The sequence below is a fragment of the Sus scrofa genome, chromosome 14, assembly GCF_054392235.1.
Source record: "Sus scrofa isolate SSC_HxYL_T2T_F1_AM1 chromosome 14, Sscrofa_HxYL_maternal_Yorkshire_Landrace_v2.0, whole genome shotgun sequence".
In the NCBI taxonomy this organism is placed as follows: domain Eukaryota; kingdom Metazoa; phylum Chordata; class Mammalia; order Artiodactyla; family Suidae; genus Sus; species Sus scrofa.
Genome location: NC_139396.1, coordinates 103,809,646 through 103,831,864, shown reverse-complemented (window position 1 = coordinate 103,831,864; position 22,219 = coordinate 103,809,646). Strand labels below are relative to the sequence as shown.

Here is a 22,219-nt window from a genome sequence, read left to right as displayed (position 1 = left end):
GCCGCCGGCTGCCCGCCCTGCCCACGGCCACCCCTCCCAGCCTGCGCTCCTCCTGGGGGCCACCACACCACGGGAGGGAATGGGGCACCATGGGGGCGTTCAGAGCTTTCCTCCAATGTCACAGCCCCCCCGCCCCCCACTTGGTCAAGGACAGCCCTTGTCTTCCTATGGCTAGTGGAGGGGTTTTCTGTAAAGAGAATAAAGGGAGGCTGGTGATGTAGTGGGGCCTGGCTGGGGAAGGCCTGGGATGCTGTGAGCAGATGTGATGTGGGTATTAGGCAGTGACAACACAACACAGATGCCAGGACAGCCACGTTCCTACAGCTAAGAGGGAAAGGATGGGGAGCGAGGGAGGCACCACCCATCACCCCCTTGGCCTGAGCAGCCAGCTAGCATAGAGGCCACGCTGGCAAACACATCATGGTGCAAACCAGTGGACACAGAGTGGGCTCTCATCATGGTGGAACCAAGACAGGCTGTTCCCAGGCAAAGGCCGGTTACTGAAAACACGTGGGAATTTGCAGCCAAAGAATCAGAGATCCAGGAGGGCTGACAGAGAGAAGCAGGTAGGAGACTACACAGGACAGAAAACAGCCTAGTGGGGTGGGTGTCTGGGTGTGTGTGTGCCTGGATCTGAGCTGTTTTTACACAGCTGAGCCAAGTGTTCCTCTCTGATTGGGTGAGACCAGTGCCTTCACCACCCCAGGAGAGGTGAGAGAGGGGACAAAATGGCGAGCAGGCTGTGGACAGTGGGGACTAAGTACCCTGGCTCTGGAGTTCCATGGGTGGGGCTTGAATTGCGCTCTGATGCTCTCTAGCTGGGAGAGTTCACACAGGCTGCTTCAATGCTGGGAGCTCAGTAACCCCATCTTTGAAATGGGCTTAATAGGAGCTGCCCGACCTAGAGTGGACATGAGCCATAAATTAGTGCTGTCGGTCAACAGCATGGGCTTCCAAGCAGAAGCCAAAAGGGACAGAGGCCCAAAGGACCCTGTAATTCAGAGCAGTCCCAGAAAAAGTGACTCCTCAATGGTACCCAACCTCTGCATCACACAGCACCTGGAGAGCTGGTGAGGTGGTGAGGCATGGACTCTCCAATCCATGGTCTCTACCCATCCATGGGACACCTTGAGTCAATCGCCTGAACCCCTGTGCCTTAGTTTCCTTATCTCTAAAATGGGGTGGAAGTAATTCATCTCCCCATCCCATAGAACAGCTGTAAGGATGCGCCGAGTTATTGCCATGAAGTTTAGGACCAGCATCAGGCACCCAGTAGGCTATGTGAGTGTTTGCTACAATGACAACTGGTATTATTGACCTTGGTTGTTGGGTAAGTGACCAACAGGACAGGCTTTGGAGTCTCTGTCCACTTCTGACCACATGGAAGTAGCCCTGAGGGGTCAGAGGAAGGGAGAAGACACGACAGGTGGACAGGCTGACCTCTCATGCTCCCATTGCCTGCACTCATCTTGGCAGCTTATCCAGGGCATTGCAAGGGATGCCAGGGTTCCACGGACTTAAACAGCTATGTCATTTGCCAGCAGCATGTGTCTTACAGTCGATGCCAGACCATGGTGTGGTTGGTGGTATGTTTCTCCTTTCAAGTAATACATCAAATAGTGATGCGCATGTGAGTGACAAAAGGGGACATCTATTAACGAGATCCAGATGTGCCTATGGGCCCCTGCACCAGAGGCCTCTACGGTAAGGCAGCACAGATTTCTCTGGAAGAGAAATGACAATGAACACAGGGTCTGAGAATCAGGAGGGACACAGGATGAGGGTCTGAGGGAAGGCACCGAGGGAAAGCAAGTTCCCAACATTTGGTCCCCAAGCGCTCCCTGGATGCTCCCCCTACAGCTGGCAGCCACCACAGTATCCTTTAGGGACAAGAAAAAGGAAACCAAATGCAGGAATGAGGGCAGGTCTGGAGTGGAGCCCTGGGGCATCTTCGTCCTGGCTTGTCCCAGATGTGCCCTCCCCAAAACGTGACAGGCCCTGCATCTGCCTCTACCTGCAGCTCCTGGCAGAAGGGATGTGGAGGACAAGCTGACCAGATGAACCAGTGCAGGACTGCTCATCTTACCCAAGAGATACATACTCGGCAGAAGGAAGAGGCTGTGTGGCTGCAGCTAAGAACTGCCTGGGCTCCAGGTAGGGAGGGAGGATGGCGCTGTGTTCTCCAGACCAGCCGGGCAACTACAGACAATGAGCCACTTGGGGGTGGAAGGGAGGCAGAGGCTGGGGTCTGGGAGTCGGAGCATCAAAGGGGAAGATGAGCTGGCCTGGGCATATGCAAAAAGCTGCCCCTTGCCAGGCAGGACGCAGGCTTGAAAAGGAGCCAGAAACCAGAGGCAGCCATGTGGCCACAAAAAAAAAAAAAAAAAAAAAAGCATTCGTTCCCTATGAAGGCGGGCAGAGGGATATTCAGACAGTGAGAGGGCTGCTAATCATTTGGGGAAGGTCTGGGACTCAGGAAGGGATGGGAGCAGCCATGGCTGGTGCGAGAGGATGAAAGGCCATCTGGGGAGGAGGGTATGGAGACCTGGATGTGAGGGCCAAGCTGGAGAATTATCAAACTCGCTGCAGCCTGGGGAAGCTACACGCAAAATGAAACAAAGGCGTGTTAGGTATCAAAGAGCATCTTAGCAGCTAAAAGGCTGCTAGAGAACAGAGGAACTCGGAGCGCGTGAGTGTGAGTGAGTGTGTGTATGGGGAGGGAAGTGGCGGGGGAAGGGCTTCTGAGACCCAGGGATGGGGCAGGACTCAGGGGTGCCCAGGAGGCGTGCCTTCCAGGCAGCAGCCTCTCGAACCCTGCTTTCAGGTGGCAGAGAGGAAGAAGCAGGCAGAAAGAGCCCCTGGGAGCACGCAAGTGGGGTTCACTGTTCAATGAAACACACTAATGACACATTTTCAAATGCTTCCATACTGTCAGCTTACTATATGGATATAAGACCCTCTGATGTGGCAGCAGAAGTGTGGCGGTCCCCCTTCTCAGCAGGGAAGTCTGCAAGGTCTTTGCCAGGTGAGTCAGGGCAGAAGAAGCAGGCTTCCATGCTGGGCTCCTCCTCCTCCCCCTCCTTTCCTTCCAGACACATGCGAGTTCCGGTTCCCATATCCCCTAGAATTCCCAGGACGACCTCAAGCCACCTCCCGGCCCCACCCATGGGTCACCGCAGCCTGATTATCTGCGCAGTCTGTCCCCTCTGCTTCCTGCCTGTTCCAATCACCTTCTGCAGCCTTGTCCTTTCTCTCCTGAATGATGACAAGCGCGTCCTATCATTTATCTCCGTCTCCAATCCTGCCTCCTGCCAACCCACACTCCACAAGGCGGCCAGAGGAATTTTCCCACAAATGTATTCTGTTCACCTCATTCCAGTCCATGTCCCCAGAGGCTACACAGGGCCTGGTAGACAGGAGATGCTCTAAGGATGCAGAAATGAGTGACAGAGCCTGGCTACCCCAGGGAAGGTTGGGGGGTTCTATAGTGAGAGTATGAACCCCAAGGGCCACATAATGGGATTTAAGGGGTTCATTTCTGCAACCCTGGCACCCAGCACAGGCTATGCAGCCAACACAAAACTAATGGATTAAAATGAATCACAGCTACATGACTCAATATGCAGAAGATGGGAGAAATGAACAGACACTGGGCATGCTGTATCTGAGACCCAGATGATCAGGGTAATACCTGTGACCTGGCATCCTGTGGCTTTTAAACCTGCCAGCAGCTCCCCATTCCTTGGGGGCGGGATCCAGTCCGGATCATCACCCCTGAATGGAATCCTATCTCCATGTGTCCAGGTGGGTGCTGTCATCAAATAAAATCTACAACCAAGTCAAGTGACACCTGTTTTGTGACATGCACACCCAATGGTGGACCACTCTGAAATGGGGAATGAAAGGTAAGCAGGTGACAGAAACAACATCCACTCGGATGCCAAGATGCAGCCCTGGCTTTTCCCTGCTTATGAGTGGGCTCTGGTGTTCATGCTGATGCGTTCATCACACAGGGGATGACTGAGGGCCTTCCCAGAGCATCTCACCCAAGGCTCCCTGGAGATGCTGCTGCTCCTCCTGCCTACTGGACCCAGGCCACACCCTCTCATCTTCCTCCTTCATCTCCCAAAGCATGGGTTCCTGCCTGGGACCACTGCCCATGGAAGCTTGGTGGGGATGGGGGAATAAGAGACAGTGAAGACTCTGCCTGCACCTGGGGACCAGGGTTCTACTCCCCAGACCTGTGCAGGGAAAAGGAAGAGTGATGAGAGCCTGGGAGGAGAGGACAAAGGGGGATGTTGAGATGACACAGGCCTGGGCTGATCTGTCCATCTCATCTGTAAAGTGGGGAGACAAGAAGAGGAACCTCTGCTCACAGGCCTCGCATGAGGAGCCCTCAGATGAAGGAATGACCTGAGCTTTATACCATGTGTGAGAGATGGCAAGTCTTGTACCAGAGTCTCAACTGGAAACTCCAATGCTGCAAAAATGCTGACTACCTCCTACCCCTAGAAGGCAGAGTGACCAAGGGCACAGACTTGAGCCAGGCTGCCTGGGTTCAAGTCCCAGCTCAGTTATTTAGCAGCTGTGTGACCTTGGGCAAGTTACTTAACCTCTCTGTGCTCTGGTTTTCCCTTTGGTAAAATGAGGATAATAAATATTACCTACCTCCTAGGCCATCATGAAGATTAAACAAGCTAATACACATAAAATGTTAGTGTGATGCCAAGCATACAGGAAGGACTCTAAGAATAAACTATCATTTGTGTTGTAATTGATGAAGAGGCTGTTCTGTCTCCCCATCTACATACTCAAATTGCTCAAATAAGATACAATTCCTTTCACTTATCTCCAAGAGAATCACAAAAAACGTGTATATGCCTTGGGCCCAGCCTTACACCACATCCTTCACACCGGGCACTCTCCGGGTGGGCAGTTTTTCCCTGGTACCCAGTATTTTTTCTTTCAGACACTCTAGATTGGGCAGACCCAGGGGGCCCCTTGAAACTGAGCCCCAGTAGCTGCTCACTCTGGCTCAGCTCTGAGGCCAACGCAGTGCAGACGGCCAGTCTGGGCAAACTCCTGTCTCAGGAGTACCTGGGTGGCAGGCAGACCCTCCGCCCCTCCTCAGTCCCCGTGCTTCTGTGTGTCCAGCAGGAGGTGGGACAGGAGCTAAGGTCAGGATTCCTGCTCTGATCCCTGACCCCTGAGAGGAGAGCTACTCCTGGAACAGTTATCTGCCCATCTTCCTCTGCGTCCACTGCTGGGTACCCCTCCCTGCCCGGCTCTCAGGTCATTTCATCCCCTCCCAGGAATGGCACAGGAATATGACCACAAAGGGTCAGAGCCAGGGACAGTGGCTCAGAGTCCTTGGGCCAGGGGCAGTGGCTGCTCGACCTCAGGGGATCAGGCATCATCCCTATGTGGTCACGGGCTCAGTGGGGCAGCCTGGGGCCAGGTGTGCATGTGTGAAATGGGGTGACTATGCCCCACTTCGGATAGGGAGGGCCGACCTCATGGGATCATGGGGGAGCACAGACAGGCCTTTAATCAATCAATCCATCAATAAATCAATTAATTTTTGGCTGCGCCTGCAGCATGCAGAAGTTCCCAAGTCAGGGATCAAACCCATGCCACAGCAGTGACAACGCTGGATCTTTAAGCTAACAGGGAGCTACCAGGGAACTCCCTAGGCCGGCCTTTCTTTTTCCCAACTACCTGGTACCCTCTGCTTCACTGAAGCCTCAAAAATCCTCAGAGAGGGGCTGGCCAAGAATGAGATTGTCCCTGCTGTGTGAAGCAGAAATGGAGGCCCAAGAGGTGAGTCAGCCACAGTCACGCTACAGGCAGCAGCCCCGTTTCCATCCCCACCAGTCTGTGATGTCACCTATTGAAAGCAGGCATATCCTCCCACCCACTCCCAACTCCCACGATTCAGCACCACCCAAGCTCATTGTCCCTGGTCTGCTGCCAACTTCCTGTGCGACCTCAGGCAACTTCCTTCCCTCTCTGGGCTGTATGAAAAAGAGAGCGTGGGTGCTTGTGCTTTCTGAAGTCTTTGGCCCCATAAATCAGCCCTGGCCTCACAGCAAAGTCTCTCAGGGCTGAGGCCAGCCTCGACCCCTTCTCAATCCTATAGATGCTGGGGGTGGGATAAACTGCCATCCTGGATCCTCCCCTTCCACCAGGGTGGGCTGCAGACAGAAGGGACTCCAGAGCGCTTGCTCACCTTGCCCAGGTGTCATGTTTACAAAAACCTTGAACCCAGCCAGAGCAGGGAGTGGATCTCTTGAGGTCGGTTGGCTGGTGTACACAGGACCCAGGGATGACGGGGCCCAGTGGGTGTGACTCTGCACAGCCACAGAGGCTGGGGCTGCTGGGTTAGAACTTCCCCCTGGTTACAGGAAACATCATCCCTGGGGGTTTGTGGATTGGACTTTAGTGGCCCTGACAGCTGACACCTGGGACAAAAAAATTGGAGGTGTTTTTCTTGGGGAAAAATCTCGCTCTCCTACAAAATGGCTGTATCATTGCACTAGCAGCAGCAGCAGTAGCACACTGTCCTGAGTTTCAACAGCTTCTGTCCTTTCTAGATCATTCCCACACTTTGCTCCCTGCTCTGTCATCTTCCATCACCATGCATAGGAAAGTCAAAACAAACAGGGATGGACTGCTGGCCCTTTGGCTATGAGTGAGTCTCTCTCTCCATCTCTGCCTGCCTCCCTCATCTGTGCAGGCTCAGGCCCCACGTGCAAGGTGTCTGACCAGGTGGGTGGTGCACAGTCCCAGGATTTGCAGGGAAGCTCATGGCCTGTCCCGCCCAGCCCTACATGTTTTCCCGTGCTGGGCAGGTCCTGCCACCTCTGGTCCTATGGTCCAGGCCAGCCGAGAGGGCCTCTGGGCCATGCCTTCTGGAATACTCCAATGTTCCCACCCCCTCTTCCCAAGGGCTGCCTGGGTTGGCAGGAGCTGGGAGTCTCCAAGCCTGTGAACTTACCCTGGGAACTGAACTCTGGGGAACCTTGGAACCAGCAGGGCTGATTCCCAAACCCGTTTGGCTGTCCCTCAACCCTGCGGGGCAGGATGCTTGGACCCGACCCGAGAGGGGATGTCAGACAGGTTGAGCCTGTCCATGGACTTTAGGAAATCTTAGCCTGGAAAATTCCCTGTCCATCTCACACCACCCTCTGTGCCTTTCTGGATAACTAAGATTCACCTGAAGAAGACACCCAAAACAAGCTTAAGGGGATGTTTTCATCAGAAAGAGAATGTCCCAGGAATTCCCTGGTGGTCTAGTGGTTAGGATTCAGCACTTTTACTGCTGTGGCCTGGGTTCAATTCCTGGTCTGGGAACTAAGATCCCACATCAAGCCGCTGTGCAATATGGCCCACACCCGACCCTAAAAAAAAAAAGAAAAAAAAAGAGGGGAAAGAGAATGTCCCTTTCTTCTTGGGGTGCCCTTCAGTCCTGCCAGTCCATGGGATTGGCCTGGACAGGGTATTGGCCAAAGTGTTGCTGTCTGCAGAGATGCTGGCAGGCAGCTGCCACTGTGTACAGCACCCCTGTGAGGGGTCAGCTGGCACACTCGTTGCCCCCCCCGGACTCTCCTAAGCCACCTGGTGGTGGGGAAGTCACACAGCTCCCATCTTAAGAGATGAAGGGTGAGCACAGAGACGTTAGATAACCTGGCTCAGGGCACACCTGAGCTTGCGGCAGGAGAGGACCAAGGCAGGATCTTCCCATCTTACCTGGGATATTTACTGCCAGCGGGGTGGGGGTGGGGGTCTAGACCATCTCAGTTGAAAATGACGCAGCAGGAACAGCAAAACAAGTGTGCTGGAGAGGGGAGGGGCCCTGAGCCACCCCCACAAGAGACTGAGGCCAGGAGGCTTCTGAGCACCCATATCCCATATTCTGGGAGAACCTGGGTTCCGACAGGACAGACCTCTTTGGCTACCCAAGGACGGACCAAGGATGGCCGCTGGGGTTGGGGGGCGCGTGTGGACAGCGAAGAGTCTCCCCACTTCCATCCCCCTCTAAGGCAGCACCCAAGCAGGATGGAGGAGACCCAGAGGCCCAGGGTAATGAGGATGCTCTCCCCATGCCATCAGCCCTGGGAGGACACTACCTGTGCCTCTGCAAGCTAAGATTGGAGCCACACCTGACCGCCCACAGGCCCAGGAACCATGGCCCCAGGGACCGCAGAGCCCACACCCTCATTCCAGCAGGCCACCTGGACAGTCTGCTCTCATCTACAAGAATAGTTTCTCCTGAGACGAACACCACTGCCTGTTTCTCACTCTCAGGGAGCCCAAGGGGTAAGGAGGGGTTACGGGAATCAGTTTCTTCTCTGGGTATTTTACTTTTCTGAGGCTTCCCAGCTAGTACTTAAGATTGGCTGTGTCCTCCTGCTCCCAGCAGAAGAAGGAGAGGTTGGTGTGAGGCCAGGCCCTTCTCAGAGTCAATCAACCCCCTGAGACCAAATATACAGCTTTGCACCTTCGTGGAAGGTCAGAGGGTGGCGAGTCTGGAAGCTGAGAGCCCTTGCCCAGTGCTCCCTCCATCTGCTCCCGCCCCCACGACCAATCTCAGGCCCTTGGCACTTCCTGTGGCAGGCAGGAGCCAGGGACAAACCCCAGGACCCTCAACTGGTGGTTTCCTTGTACCCAGCCTGGGCTCAAGAAGCCAGGGTAGACCATTTGGGGTCTGAGCCTCAGAGAGGTGCTGATCAATCCCAGAGCAGCTTGCTTTCTCTGAGAAAGAGCAGATTCAGGAAAAACCTGCTGCCCAGACCCCCAGCTCTCCTGCCTCCAAGCATGTGGACCCCACTCCACACCCCTCTTCCCTGCCTCCCCCTGCTGAGGGACCAGCTTAACCTCCCAGAATCTCAGGTTCCTGGTGCAAGAAACATAGAGGGCGATTGCTTCCTCCCTGCTCTGGGTTGGTGAAGGGGAAGCCTGAGCACTGGGCAGGTGGCTGAGAGGCGGAGGCAGGACTCTGCTCCAGCTCCAGCCACTCTGCAAATGAGGCAGGTCTTTTAGGTCAGGGGCATTTGACCTCGTCCCACGGGGGGCATTCAGTGGCAGATTTAGATGCTCCTTCCTGACCCTGCATTGTGAGAGATGACAACCTTCCAGTGGGTTCCCATCCAGAACTGTGTTGCAGGGTTTTCTCTCTTATCCGCTTAGCCAGCAAGGGCAGCAGAATGCCCGCACATTTCATGTTTCTATGTCTTGACTTTCAAATTGGTCACTCCACTTCTTTTCTGAGAATCCCTGAGTGTGGATGTTTGACGGAGCCCTGGTAACCACTCACGCCTGGCTGTCACGACCCTTCCAATGGGTGACCCATCTACCCCAAACATCAGACTGGCCTCAAACATCAGATCTGTCCCATTGGGCTCTCCTTCTAAGCCACAGGGGTTCCTGATGTATTTTGGAGGCTATCTGCCATTCTTTTAGCACACTATCTACTTGTTTTATTTATGTATAGATAGACACCACTCAAAGAAAACCTGACATAGAGGCTGAATTTATAGAAACACTTTGAGGAGGGGGAAGGAAATGAGAGAGGAGTTTTCTCTTTGCAGAAGCTCCTTTGCGTGATGAAATGATTCTCCGTGAGGTTTCTTTAAATATCCAGCTGCCTTATTGCAATGAAAATAAGAATCGTTTATAAGAATTCCATTTACATCTAGTGCTTCCTGGCTGCACCTGTTACTCAGAGTATAACACACCTGGGTGATGTCTGGGTGACTGCGGCCTGGATGGGGAGATGCCCGGGCAGAAGTGAAGCACCTGAGTTTCCAGGCCAGGGGTTCTTGATCTTACTTGTGCATCAGAAGCATCTGGAAGGCTTGTTCAAGCCCAGAGTGCTGGGCCTCACTTTCAGTGGGGTTTCTCACTCAGTGGGTCTAAGGTGGAATTTTAAGAATTTGCATTTCTAACCAATTCCTGGTGATGCTGATGTGCGGGGACCCCACTTTGAGAACGACCCCACTTTGAGAATGATGGAGGGGGTCAAGTTGAGCTACTGTTTGCTGCATGAATGCGGGGGTGGAGTGGGGGGAACACATTATTCCCCTCCCCCTACAAGTTCTCTGGCAAGAACCGTGTGCCTGACAGATGGCCTCCGACACCACCGTTGAACTTCCCCAACCTTTGTGTTCAGGGTTCTAGAGGTTGGACCCCGGACTCTTGTCCTGGCAGTGGTCCAGGAGAGAGAACACTGGGCAGGGAGCCAGAAGTGGGTGAACCTAGGTTTGATCTACTATGTGCACTACAGCGTCTTGAGCAAGACCCTGGCAGGTGTGTGTCCTCAGTTTCTGCACTGGCATGCAAATCTATCTCACCCAGCTGCTCTAAAGGTGTAACCCTGACAGTGGCTCCTGCTGATTGAGACGTTGCTTCAGGCTGGGCGCTGTTCTGAGCACTGTCCCATTTGAGCCTTACACTCTTAGAGGTAACTATTGTTGCCGGTCCATAACCATTTCCAGTCCCACCACTTGCCAGTGTGTTAGCTGTGCAGTCCTGAGCCCCCTCTGCCTCGGGGCCTACCTCACAGTGGCCCTAAGGCCTGAGCCGGGCCCTAAAGTCATCACTGTGACTCATGGAAGCAGCCCCAGGGCAGCTCCAAGTAGGCAGGAGGGGACAGACAGCAGCCTGGGCCACCACAGTTCAGGCCAGCTCTCTCTCTTCCAGAGCTGCTGGGGGAGGGAGCTGTCATTTGTCGAGGCCTCTGCAGTGTTTAATCACCATGCAGCTCTCCCTGCCTCCTCCCCGCTCCGGCGCCTGCTCTCTCCTTGCAGGAAACAGCTCTCTACCTGCTGCCTCGGAGGGAGGCCATGAAAAATTCACAGAGCACCCAGAGAGGCGACACCAGGGCAGGGAGGGGCGTCAGAACCAGGTGACCAGCTGGTGATGACCAGCTGGTCCCAGACCAGCGGGTACCAGTTGGGCAGGCTGGGGCCTGAGGGGGCGCTCTGAAGGGCCTGCCGGTCCCACAAGTCACCACCCAGCAGGCCACAGGGTCGTGGATGGCTGTCAGCCTAGGGGGCCAGAGGAAATCCATCTACCTCTCAGGGAGCTGGAATCCAGACCTGGCTGTTCCTGGGGTCCCAAGCCCTGGGAACATCTGAGGACAGGGACAGATTCTCTTTCTCTGCCTTGCGGAGGGTCAGGTCACTTAGGGACACCCTCGGGGAGGTCACCTTCAGGCCAGGCAGAAAACTTAACACGCACCTTTTCTCTGTTCATTTTCCTAACAATCCTGTGATGGCAGGATCAGTACTTCCATTTTCCAGGAGGACACTGGAGCTCAGAGAGGGTAAGGAAACTGCCCCATGACAACCAGCCAAGACAATCAACAGAGTGGGAGCTACTTATTTTCCATTAATAAAATGATTTTTTGTTCACCTAAGTGAATGCACAAACAAACAGTCTCCTCAGAAAGCTAACATTTCAGATAAAAGCCAGGACAGGGATTAGGGCTCACATTTGCAAGCCTCCAAACCCACAGTTTTTCTATTACATCTGATGGTTCCACCTCATTGTTACATTTTCCCATGCACCCTTCCTTTTTTATTATATTTTTAGGGTCACACCCATGGCATTTGGAGGTTCCCAGGCTAGGGGGCCAATCGGAGCTGTTGCTGCTGGTCTACACCACAGCCCCCACAACGCCAGATCTGAGCCGCATCTGCGACCTACATCAGAGCTCACGGCAATGCCGATCCTTAACCCACCGAGTGAGGTCAGGGATCGAACCTGCAACCTCATGGTTCCTAGTCGGATTTGCTTCTGTGGCACCATGACAGGAACGCCCCTTCTTAACTTTTCAATGGTAATTTTTTATTTATTTTATTTTATTTTATTTTTTTGTCCCTTTGCCACTTCTAGGGCCGCTCCCGCGGCATATAGAGGTTCCCAGGCTAGGGGTCGAATCGGAGCTGTAGCCTCCGGCCTACGCCAGAGCCACAGCAATGCAGGATCCGAGCCGCGTCTGCAACCGACACCACAGCTCACAGCAATGCCGGATCATTAATCCACTGAGCAAGGGCAGGGACCGAACCCGCAACCTCATGGTTCCTAGTCGGATTCGTTAACCTCTGCGCCACGACGGGAACTCCTCAATGGTAATTTTTGAAGAAGTAATGGATGCGTGTGATTAGAAATACACTGAAGTAGGGAAAAAGCAGGTCCTGCAAAACGCAGTCTCCCCTCCCCAGTCTTGTTGCTTAGTTCCTCCCACCAGAAGTGTGCCTTCCTAAGTTATTCCCATCATTTACATCTGTCACTCTCTTTGCAACAGCTGCCTGGAAGGTTCCTGCCCTGGACACGGATGTGGTTCAGCCCCTACCAGCTTACTCAGCGAGGGCTTCCCTGACCTTCTAGTTTGTAGATGGCAACACCACCCTCACTGTCTAGGGAGTATTACCCTCCCCTGCTCAATCTTTCTCCATGGCACTTATCACCTTCTACTTCTTAGCTTATTCTCATCTGACACCCCACTCCCTGCACTGAAGCAAAAGCTATTCCAGTGCATGGGTTTCCATGTCCTGCATTCACTGCCACATCTCCAGTGCCCAGAACAACGCCTGACACACAGGCGAAAGTTAATTGCACTGGAAGCCCTGGGCGTACAGGCATATTGCATTCTGACCCAAGGGTGGCGTGTTACACATGCTGGGCTCAGCCTCCTTTTTAAGAACACAGATTTCAGCTCAAACTGACTGTCATTTGTAGAAGACAGAAGTGTGTCTTTTCTACCTCTTATCTCTCCTGGGTACCCAGCCTGGTCTGGGGCACACAACAGGTGCTCAGAGCTCAGAATGACCAGACCGGAAACTTGATCCCTCCCTCACACCACAGACCAAAAAAAGGGCAAACGAATACACTGTCTACAAGATGATAGAGGAGAATATCTCCATGACCTTGGGATTGGAGAAGATTCTCAAAGAGGACACAACAACCATGAACCATAAGGGAAAGGTAAGAATCTCCCAACATTAAAGTGAAGAACTTCTGATATATCCCGGAGTGCAAAGGCAAGCACAGGGTAGGGGAGAATCTGCACGAGACAGAAGTCACACAGTGCCTGGTGAGGCCCAGGTTAAAGGGCTCTGGGGAGTCAGGCTCCTCCAGACTGCCTGCAGCCACCCAGGAAGGCTCCTCAGATACGGCGGAAGGTGACTCCATCTCACTTCTCCCCCGGCTCTGGCCTCTTCCTCCTCCTCCATGAAAAACCAGACTTAAGAGAGACAGAAGAGCCCCAGCACCCCCTTCTTTGCCCCCCTGCAGAGATAACCAAGCAAGAAAAAAACAAATGAGGGAGCCCAGGAGCCTGGCAGGGCCTTGAGAAGCTGGGCTTGACAGGGCAACAGCATTTAAGAAAGCTCACATCATCCATCACTGGGGCCCAGTCATTTAGATACTGGGCATTTGATTAAACTAATATGGGCGGCTGGGGCGAGGCATGGCTGGGCGCTTCCTACCCTCGCCTACAAATGAGACCGTCACACACAATCCGATTACCTTGACTGCCACATTTATCTCGGGAGAGGGGCCATCCATCACTCCTCAGCAGCTGGCTCTGCACATCCTCCTGCAGGAGGGGAGTGAAGTGTGTCCCCAAGTTCCAGCAGGCGGTGCTCGCTCAGTCATTCATTCCATCACCCTCCCGGCAAACACTGCCCCAAATGTCCACCCTGGGGTAGGTCTTGAGCTAGGCACTGGGGTGCAGAGCAAACATGGTTCTTGCCCTTGAGGGGCCCATGGAGGGTGTGTGAGGAGGAATGGGATCTGGTAACAAAGCAGAGCTCCGTGTGTCATACTGCTGAGGGGGCTGGGCTTGCATCCCTGCTCCTGCTCCTCCAGCTGGGACCTGAGTGTGACATGTCACTGATCTAGTCCATGACTTCACACCCATGAGAGGGGATGGTAACACTGGGCAGCCTGTCCAACAGAACTCCTGCAGTGATGGACATGTTCTGTATCCACGTTGCCCAAAACAGGGGCCATGGGCCACACGTGGCTACTGAGCATTTGACACGTGGCTGCTGTGCCCAAGGAGCTGAGTTTTACGTTGTACTGAATGTTACTTCATTAAATTTAAGTGTGACTGGCCACACGGGGCTCAGCAATAGAGTGGTTGCTGCCTTTCCAGGGTTGTAGCAAAGGGTCAACCAGGCAGCCTTAAAATGTCCAGCGGGAAGCTTTGCACATGACAAATGTTCACCGAAGGCTGGGCCCCCTCCTTCTTGAAGGAGGGCTGGATTCTGAGGCCAAGGGTAACAGTAGCTGTTATCTGATAACATGGTCACCTCTGCTGTCTCACCCGTCCAGCAGGGCAGGCAGACTCCCATTGCAAAGAAGAAGCGAGACTCAGAGGAAAGGATGGCAAGACCATAAGGTGGCAGAGGCAGAACATGAGGCCAGGTCTTTGTGGCTCTGAACCTCCTATCCTCCCACTGAACACCTGGCTACCCAGGAGAAGCACAGCAGGAGCAAAGGTCAAGGATGGGGCATGTGAGGCAGGTGGGCAGGGCAGGCAGGAGGCAGCAGCTTCTCCCCTGAGCACTGAGCACAGTGTGTGGAGGCTACTTTGGCCAGCTTCTCCTCTGGATTGGTTTTATCTCAATGCAGTGCCAAGGAGGTGGATGCTGGGCACACAGGAACACTCCATGGTCATCCCCAGTGTCACCCCCAAGCCAGGCCCTGCCTAGCTTGCCCCAGTCCCTCTGGCCAGGACTAAGGCGGCACTGAGGCCCTTCGCAGGGCAGAGATGGGGCAGCTGACAGAACTTCGGGGTCTAAATATACCAACTCTAGATGCGGCCCCACCCTGAGGCTTTGGCAGAGACAACCAGACAGGCAGCCTTTGTGACATGTGGATCACCTAGAGCCCAGGGACCACAGGCCTCCTTCTACTTTATAGGATGCCAGTTAGCATAGGCGGGAAGGCTGGCAGACATGGGTTCAAACCGGCTTCTGTATTAGAAACCTGAGCCCTAAGTGAGTTCCCTCGATGAGGACCTGATTGTCCCTTAGAGGGCTGGGGTGGGAATGAGAGGCGCCAATGAATGTGTGGGCCGAACTCAGCACCTATAAGTGTTGACGCGCTGGGACCTGTTCAGATCACCGGTATGGTTCAAGCTCTCGGGGCAGGTCAGAGACTAGGTGAGAGCCCTCAGCCTGCATCCTGTATCCGGAAAGGCTAGAGAGACAGAGTCTAGAAACACGCATTCCAGCAGGGGCCTCGAGACCCCGCCCCTCACTGGCAGGCTGTGTGAGCTGGTGCCAGCTGCATCACGCCTCCATCAAAAATGAGAATAAAATCAGCAGCACACGCTAATCCTTCTGTGAGGATCAGATGGAACATGCAAAAGCACTTCTAACCTGGATTTGGACAAATCTGATAGAATCTAAGTGTGCCAGTGGGCAAGCTTTCCCGGTAACTTCAGAGCAGCCCGACCCTGGAAAGAAATCGCCTCCGCGGCCAAAGACAACCCCCTGCAGAAACAGCTGGCACTCAGGAGTCCCAGCTCCAGACATTCAAGAGACGGCCTGCTGTTCATAAAGCCAGAGGCTGGAAAGGGGCAGATCCAGGTCAACGGAGGCCTGCTTTGTGAGCCCTGCTCGGAACTTGCGGCAAGGGTGGCTGGCAGGTTCCCAGGAGTGGTCTGCCCTTGCTCACTGGGCCAGGCACGGGGGCTTCCAGCTGGCCTGGGAGGCTGGGAAAGATGTGGGAGACACACTGCAGCTGTAGCGGGGAGGGCTGCCCTGGACCGAAGGCAGGAGGCTCCTGGTGGGAGACCACCACCAGGTTGGGAGATGGGATGGGAAAGCTGCAGGGTGGGAGCCAGGCCAGAAGAAGAGCCTAGCGGGATGAAGTGACCTGGAAGAGGCAGAGATGAGAAGGGGCCTCCCTGGAACACCCTCTCTGCTGTCCCGGTTGAAAGTATACTCAGCCACTCACACATTAGTATAAATGAGTTTATAACAAACGGTGCCAAGATGGGCAAGGAGTAATAACTGAAGGAAAAAGAATGAGGTGGGGGAAAGTGGCAGGCAGCTCTCCCTAGCAAGCCACCTCCACAAAGGCAAGGAAGACGCCAGTGGGGACCCTCTGCTGCCAGGACCACCAGCATTCCCCCCACCCCCCAAAATGCCAACACTCTTTTGTTGCCACTTAAACCAATTTGGGGGTAATTCTGCAGGCAATTGTCTTCCTATTTACAATGCGTCTCAGTGATTGCATCGAGGCTGATGGTTCAGGCTGTAATTGTATGGTAATCACTTCTGTTTATGATCGATGCGGAAATCACTATTGTTTTCCAGCAGGCTTGTTAAATCAAAAAAGTACAGGGGTGGGGAGGGAGGGTTTATTTCTGTGAGTTAGAGCCCCGGGAAAATGAAATTAAGCAGAGCAACCCCATATGGGGGGAGGTGGCTCTGATGGCAAAGGCACCCTCACCAGCTCAGAACTGAGAGAGACAGGGAGGGACACAGAGATGCAGAGACAGCGAGAGAGATGTGGAAGGTGCAGGCAGAGAGGCACAGAGACACAGGTGGGTAGAGACACAGGGAGGTGGATAGCGATGCCCCGGGGAATGTCCAGGCTCGTGAAAGAGACGGTCAGATGTTGGGATACACACAGAGATGGCAGACAGACCGTACTGCTCACACGTGCAGATATGCTGAGCAAGGAGGACCCCCCCTTACACATGCCCACACTTTACCAGATCTGCTCTCACCCATTCTTTCCTGGGGAGGTGGGGACACCCAGGTGCCAGGTGGCAGGCCAGGCACTACCTGTCCCTCAGGGCTGGAGCCCCCTACCTGTCCCATCTGGGATTTGCCTGTGCTTTCCTTGCCCCTACCCCACAGCTGCCTACCTGCCGCCTAGAAACAGGGTGGCAGATGGCACCTGGGGGGCTCAGGTGGCAGGAGCAGGGCAGCATTACGAGCTGTGTTGCAAAGAAAGGTGGGAGCTGCACACCTGGCAGGCAGAAACCCGAACCTCCCAGAGGCTGCAGGGAACAGGCCCAGGCTGGGCAAGGGGCAGCGCCACCCCTGGCAGTCATGGGCACTCCATGGCACCATGGGGCTGAGCCAGCCTAGGCTGGAGGCCAAGGCCCCGCAGGGAGGGAGCAGGCACCAGCTGTGTGTGCAGTTCTGACAAACCCCTCGGCTGCAGGCTGAGTATGGCTGCAGGCATGTTTATTTTCAACTACATGCCCTTCTCCCCCAGCAAAAGTGCATGGAGACCATTGGGCAATGTACTGAAAACATGACTATGGCCAAAAATATTAGGTGTTTGGATTCCAAAGCCCTCAGGCCTGACGCCCCTTCACCTCTGCCGGCTTTCCTGGCCGCTCCTGCCCCCTCTACCTGCCTGAACGGCCCTCTGTGTTTTGTGGTTCTGCCTTCTCCTCTCCAGAGGAGCCGTTCCCCACTTGGCTGACCCCACATTACTGAGTGTCATGCTAACTGTGATGCAGGACCTGGCTCTAATAAGCCCAGTAAAACAACAATGAACGGGTGACAGGCAGGCTGGGCCCTATCACAGGTGACCTCCCAGTACCCAGAGCAAGAGGAGCAACTTGGCAATCTTCCCACCCGCTTCAGTGTGGGCAGGAAGGCCAACCCTGACCCAATGAGGTGGCTTCCTTCAAACCCAGCGCGCCCTGATTCTGTTGTCCTGCCCTGCATGTTGTCCCTCAGAGGCAGCCGGGGCCCTGGAATGCAGGATGGTAAGTTCGGTCCTCTTCGAGTGGAGCAGAGGACCCCGTCTCGAATGGAGCAGGACCTCCTCGGCTTGAGCTCAGGCCCTGAACTTACCCTGGCCTGGCCCTCAAACAGGCACCCTCAGCCGGGCTGGGCCCTGAGCTGGGGCGCTCTGGCTGCCTAATTAGGGGCTCAGCGGGGCATGCCAGGCAGCTGCTGGAAAACCTTAGAAGTGGAACAATTGCTCCTAATTGGACTTCCAGGATTCAGCTTAAGAAAACAGACTGCTTCTCCGGAGGGACTTTGCTTCTGAAGTATATACAAACAAGTGATAGTTGTTCAACATTAAAAACAAAGTTGGCTAAAATGAGAATTTAAGCTACAATGAAGTTGTCTAAATGGAGAGGGGCCCCCTGCCCCCGCAAGGGCGGGGAGTTTGTGCGTGTGTGTGCATGTGTGTGTGAGCGCGAGTGCGGGTGCACGCCCAGGCTTGCACGTCCACACAGGGCATGCTGGGCGATCAGAAGGTGGATTACCTTTTAGGGTCATGGTCTCATAGCAGGAGCCCCTAACCAAGCCCTGGATCCTGTGGTCTGAACCCCACACTCGCTCAGGCAGTGCCAGTGAAATGGAGGGGAGGGTCTCTGGTGGGCACCAAAAACTTGAATCTGAAGGTGGTAAGCCAGAGTTGGAGCCTCAACTCCACCCTGACAACCCCCATCTACCCTCAGCCCCCTGTCTGTCCAATGTTAGTGGCAACTCTACCCCCGCCCTCCCAGGGGAGGGATGGTATCACACACGTGAAAGCACCTTTCTGGACCTTAAAGTGCTTTAGAAACATCAGCTATTTTTGCTCCCTGTTCCACCTTGTAAACCTGAGCCAACCTCTGACCTCTGTGTACTTAGTAAACAGGACCCTGGGTCAAGAGAGTAAGGTAAGACCACCTGGCCAGGGTGTCCTCCTTCCCATCCAAACCCCCAAAGGGGAACAGCGGTCCAGGTGAGCTCGCACAGCTGTGACAGGAGGCAGAGGATCAGCAGGAAGGGGCCAGGGCCAGCTTGAGAGGGGGCCAGGCTGACTGAGGGAGGTGCTCCTTGCCCAGGCTCTGTGCCCAGGAGACAGGGCCGTGAGGGCTCAGAAACCCAGTCTGGACTTTAATCCCAGTGCTAAGTAGGTCGGGAATCAACCACCCCATTTTTCAGATGGGGAAAGTCACTCCTGAGAGGCGAGTGACTTCCCAGTGATCTCTCTCTCTCTTTGTCTTTCTGTCTTTTTAGGGCCGCACCAGAGGTATATGGAGGTTCCCTGGCTAGGGGTCTAATTGGAGCTATAGCCACCGGCCTACGTCACAGCCATAGCCACGTGGGATCTGAGCCGCGTATGTGACCGACACCACAGCTCACGGCAACACTGGACCCTTAACCCACTGAGTGAGGCCAGGGATTGAACCTGCAACCTCACGGTTCCTAGCTGGATTTGTTAACCACTGAGCCATAACGGGAACTCCCCGGTGGTCTCTTGGCTCTACAGTGCTCTGAAACACGGACCCCCTAAAGTCTCTCTCAGGAAGCTCTGAGTATATTCACAGAATTCTGCCATTCCTGCCACAGGCAGAAAGGAAGTTCTGAAGAGCCAGGGCTGATTTCCCTGGGAAGCCACAAAACGCCCTTTCCTGAAGGTCTGGAAGGGCCCAGAGTCATCTTCCCGAGGATGGGAAGGGCCTTCTGGGGTCAGCGCTTGCGAGCCTTCCCAGGCCCCTCCCCCAGTCCCTGGAGTGGTGCAGCGAGAAGGGCTGCTGGGCCAGATGCCCTTGGCCTTCTCGAGGGAGGAGGAACATGCCTAGCGGCTCAGAGCCAGTTCCCTCTCAGAGCTCCACGTCTGCCCTCTGGTCTGAGTGCGCTAAGGGTGTGTCTGCACTGCAGAAGCGGAAGGACATGGCCAGGTGCAGTGACTGCCTTTATCCTGGGCCCCCAGGCCGGCTGGGGGACCAGCCCTCCTACCCAAGCATGATGCTAACAACTAACATTTATAAAATGCATCCTTTGTGCCAGGCACATGGACTCGGTAGGTCCTCAGAGCCACTGAGGTTACTACTATCTGTTTCTGTGGGGGCTGAGACATCTCAGGGCTTCAGTAACTTGCCAGGGGTCACACAACCGCACACAGGCTGGCCTTCCCTCTCCTTGACACTGCCAAGCATGGTGGAGAGGGAGGGTGCAGGCGCTTGCATGCCCCAAAGGGATCAGGACATGTTAATCCTTGCACACAGACACCGTCTGGCTCTCAAGGTGCCCCTCCATGTCACAGATACTCCCAACATCCCCCGTGTTCACAAATCGAACAAACCCACGAGAATATCATGTACACACATCCAACAATCATTCAACGTGTGAGCCTCCCCTCCACGTCCACACGGACACACGTATGTCCATCCACGATGTATGTACGCAGATGCAAACCCCAGGTAACATTTCCCAATGTTCCATCTTATATTTTTCTGCACTCTCCCTGCCCCCTCCCGAAACAGGCACACTTCCACTTCACACATGGCCCTGCACACCCGGTGCCTGCCAGCGCTGCCATCTTCCTTTGGGGACTTTAAGCTCCCAAAGGGCAAGGACCCTGTTCTTCCACTTTCCTCACAGTGCCCCACCCGAAGCCCAGCTCTTCATTTGTTCATTCACTCACTCGAAACACATTAATATGTGCCTTTTGCCCGTGGATGTGGAGCATGCAAACCTGAATGAGCTATAGTGTCAAACGTGAAGAAATAACACATTCCAGGGCAAACTGAAGGCTGGAGCTTACGGCACGGTGGACCCAGAGGGGGCACAGGCGTGTGTCTGACTAAGCAGGTATGTCAGGAGGGCACGGGTTAGTGGTTAGTGTCTCAGCAGGATGCCTGCTCCGGGACTCCCGCTATTATAACAGGCCTGTGAGGTGTGGGTGAGGGCAGGGGGATTTTATAGAAGAGGCGACTCAAGTGGCAGAGGGGAGTCACAAGCTCCAGGTCACCCGGGGGTGGGGTGGGGTGGGTGCCAGCAAGGCTTCAGGTAACAGATGTCTAAGACCAGGGAGGCATCGGGGGAACCCAGCCTCTGTGTGGCAGGCCTGTCTTGAGCCCGCTATCTGGGCAGGGGCCCTCAGGGCTCCACGGGGAACACCCCACACTCCCAGGAGAGGAGGGGCCATCAGGAAGCCACAGCCTGGGAGGAAATCGCCATCGAGGAGGCGAGGAGGTTGTAACCCGAGGAAAAAGATCTTATCCAGGTCATCAAACGCATTTCTTGGAGAAGGTACAACACCATGCAAAGCTCTGAGAGGATTATCCGCCCCTGACAGGCCCGATGCTGGGAGGCTTAATGCCGGGCAGGTAGGCTGTGGGGGCTCGGCTCACAGGGGGTGCGGGTGGGGTGGGGTCAGGAGGGCAGCTGGGTGGGGATGATCCCTCTTCCTTACCAGGCCTGTCTGCTGCTCACCGGCACCTGGGGGCAAGGCCATGTCAGAGAGTGGAGGACCCATGCCTGGTGCAAGGGTCAGAGTGGCCTGGATGGGAGGAGCCAGGACCTGTGCTTGGCCCTTGCCCCTTCTCCTGTCCTGACACTGACCTCTGGGTGCCTTCCTCCATGGGCTGGGCTGCCCCCCTGGGGCGGGACGGGGACACCCAGAAGTCATTAGAGACGCAGGGGTAAGGCTGCCCTTTGTCCAGTAAGGTGGGGGTGGAGGGCTTGGTATGGCTCCCTCCAGGGCCTCCCCAGGACTGCCCAGGCCCTTTGGGGGCTTGACGTTGGCACATGAAAAGCAGACACACGGGAGGGTTGAAGCCACAAGCTCCTCTCAGCAGCAGTGAGGGAGCCCTGAGCCCAGGGCCAGGCCACGAGCTCTCGGGGCCCAGGGGAGGCAGGGGGCTGTTGGCTTCAAGGTTACTCGGAGTTTCCTTGAGCCTCTAATGTGGGGGGAAGGCACAGGAGGGCTATGTACTCCCTTCCCCCAGAATGTGCCCCCATATCCACTGCCCTGGAAATGCCCAGCTCTCACCTCCTCAACCTGTCCCCCCGGAGAAAAAGCCCCAGGAAGCCACATGGCCCCATGCCCCAGCTGCCCTTCCACTTTTCCTGCATGTAGTCTGCTCCCAGAGACCTGGGGCCACCTCAGCCTCCTAGGCTGGGCCTGAGTGCTGTTGTGTCTCTCAAGGTGCACCCAGCATTTGTCAAGTCCTGGGGTGTGAGAGGAAGCCACGTACTGGCTCCTGGGAGCTTCCTTTCAGGAGCCCTGTGGACAGCGAGAAGTGGGGCCTGGATCTGCCAGCCCATGTTCTCTGGGCTGCTGGGCCCCAGGAGTTACCTCAACACAACAGGGCTCACAGACCCTCTGCCCAGAAAAGGTACCCTCCACAAGCTGGGGGCTCAGAGACCCCAATAAACGATCCGTGGACCTGAGAAAGGAGAAGTTCTTGGGCAAGTCAGCCAGAGGGCTTCAGGAGTCCGAGGTG

At 55.0% G+C, this 22,219-nt stretch overlaps 1 protein-coding gene, 1 long non-coding RNA gene and 1 other non-coding gene across 30 annotated transcripts in view; 2 read left to right on the top strand and 1 right to left on the bottom strand.

Moving 5' to 3' along the window:
• ZMIZ1 (zinc finger MIZ-type containing 1) overlaps positions 1-22,219 on the bottom strand; it is a 192,538-nt gene that overhangs the window by 39,578 nt on the left and 130,741 nt on the right. The gene's annotated exons all lie outside the window — the stretch shown is intronic.
• On the top strand, positions 2,018-4,122 carry LOC146396907 (uncharacterized). The gene is made up of 4 exons (XR_014828218.1): positions 2,018-2,154; positions 2,936-3,025; positions 3,805-3,905; positions 4,014-4,122. It is a non-coding gene; the product is annotated as an uncharacterized LOC146396907 (long non-coding RNA).
• Positions 7,282-7,353, top strand: TRNAK-UUU (transfer RNA lysine (anticodon UUU)). The gene has a single exon. It is a non-coding gene; the product is annotated as a tRNA-Lys (tRNA).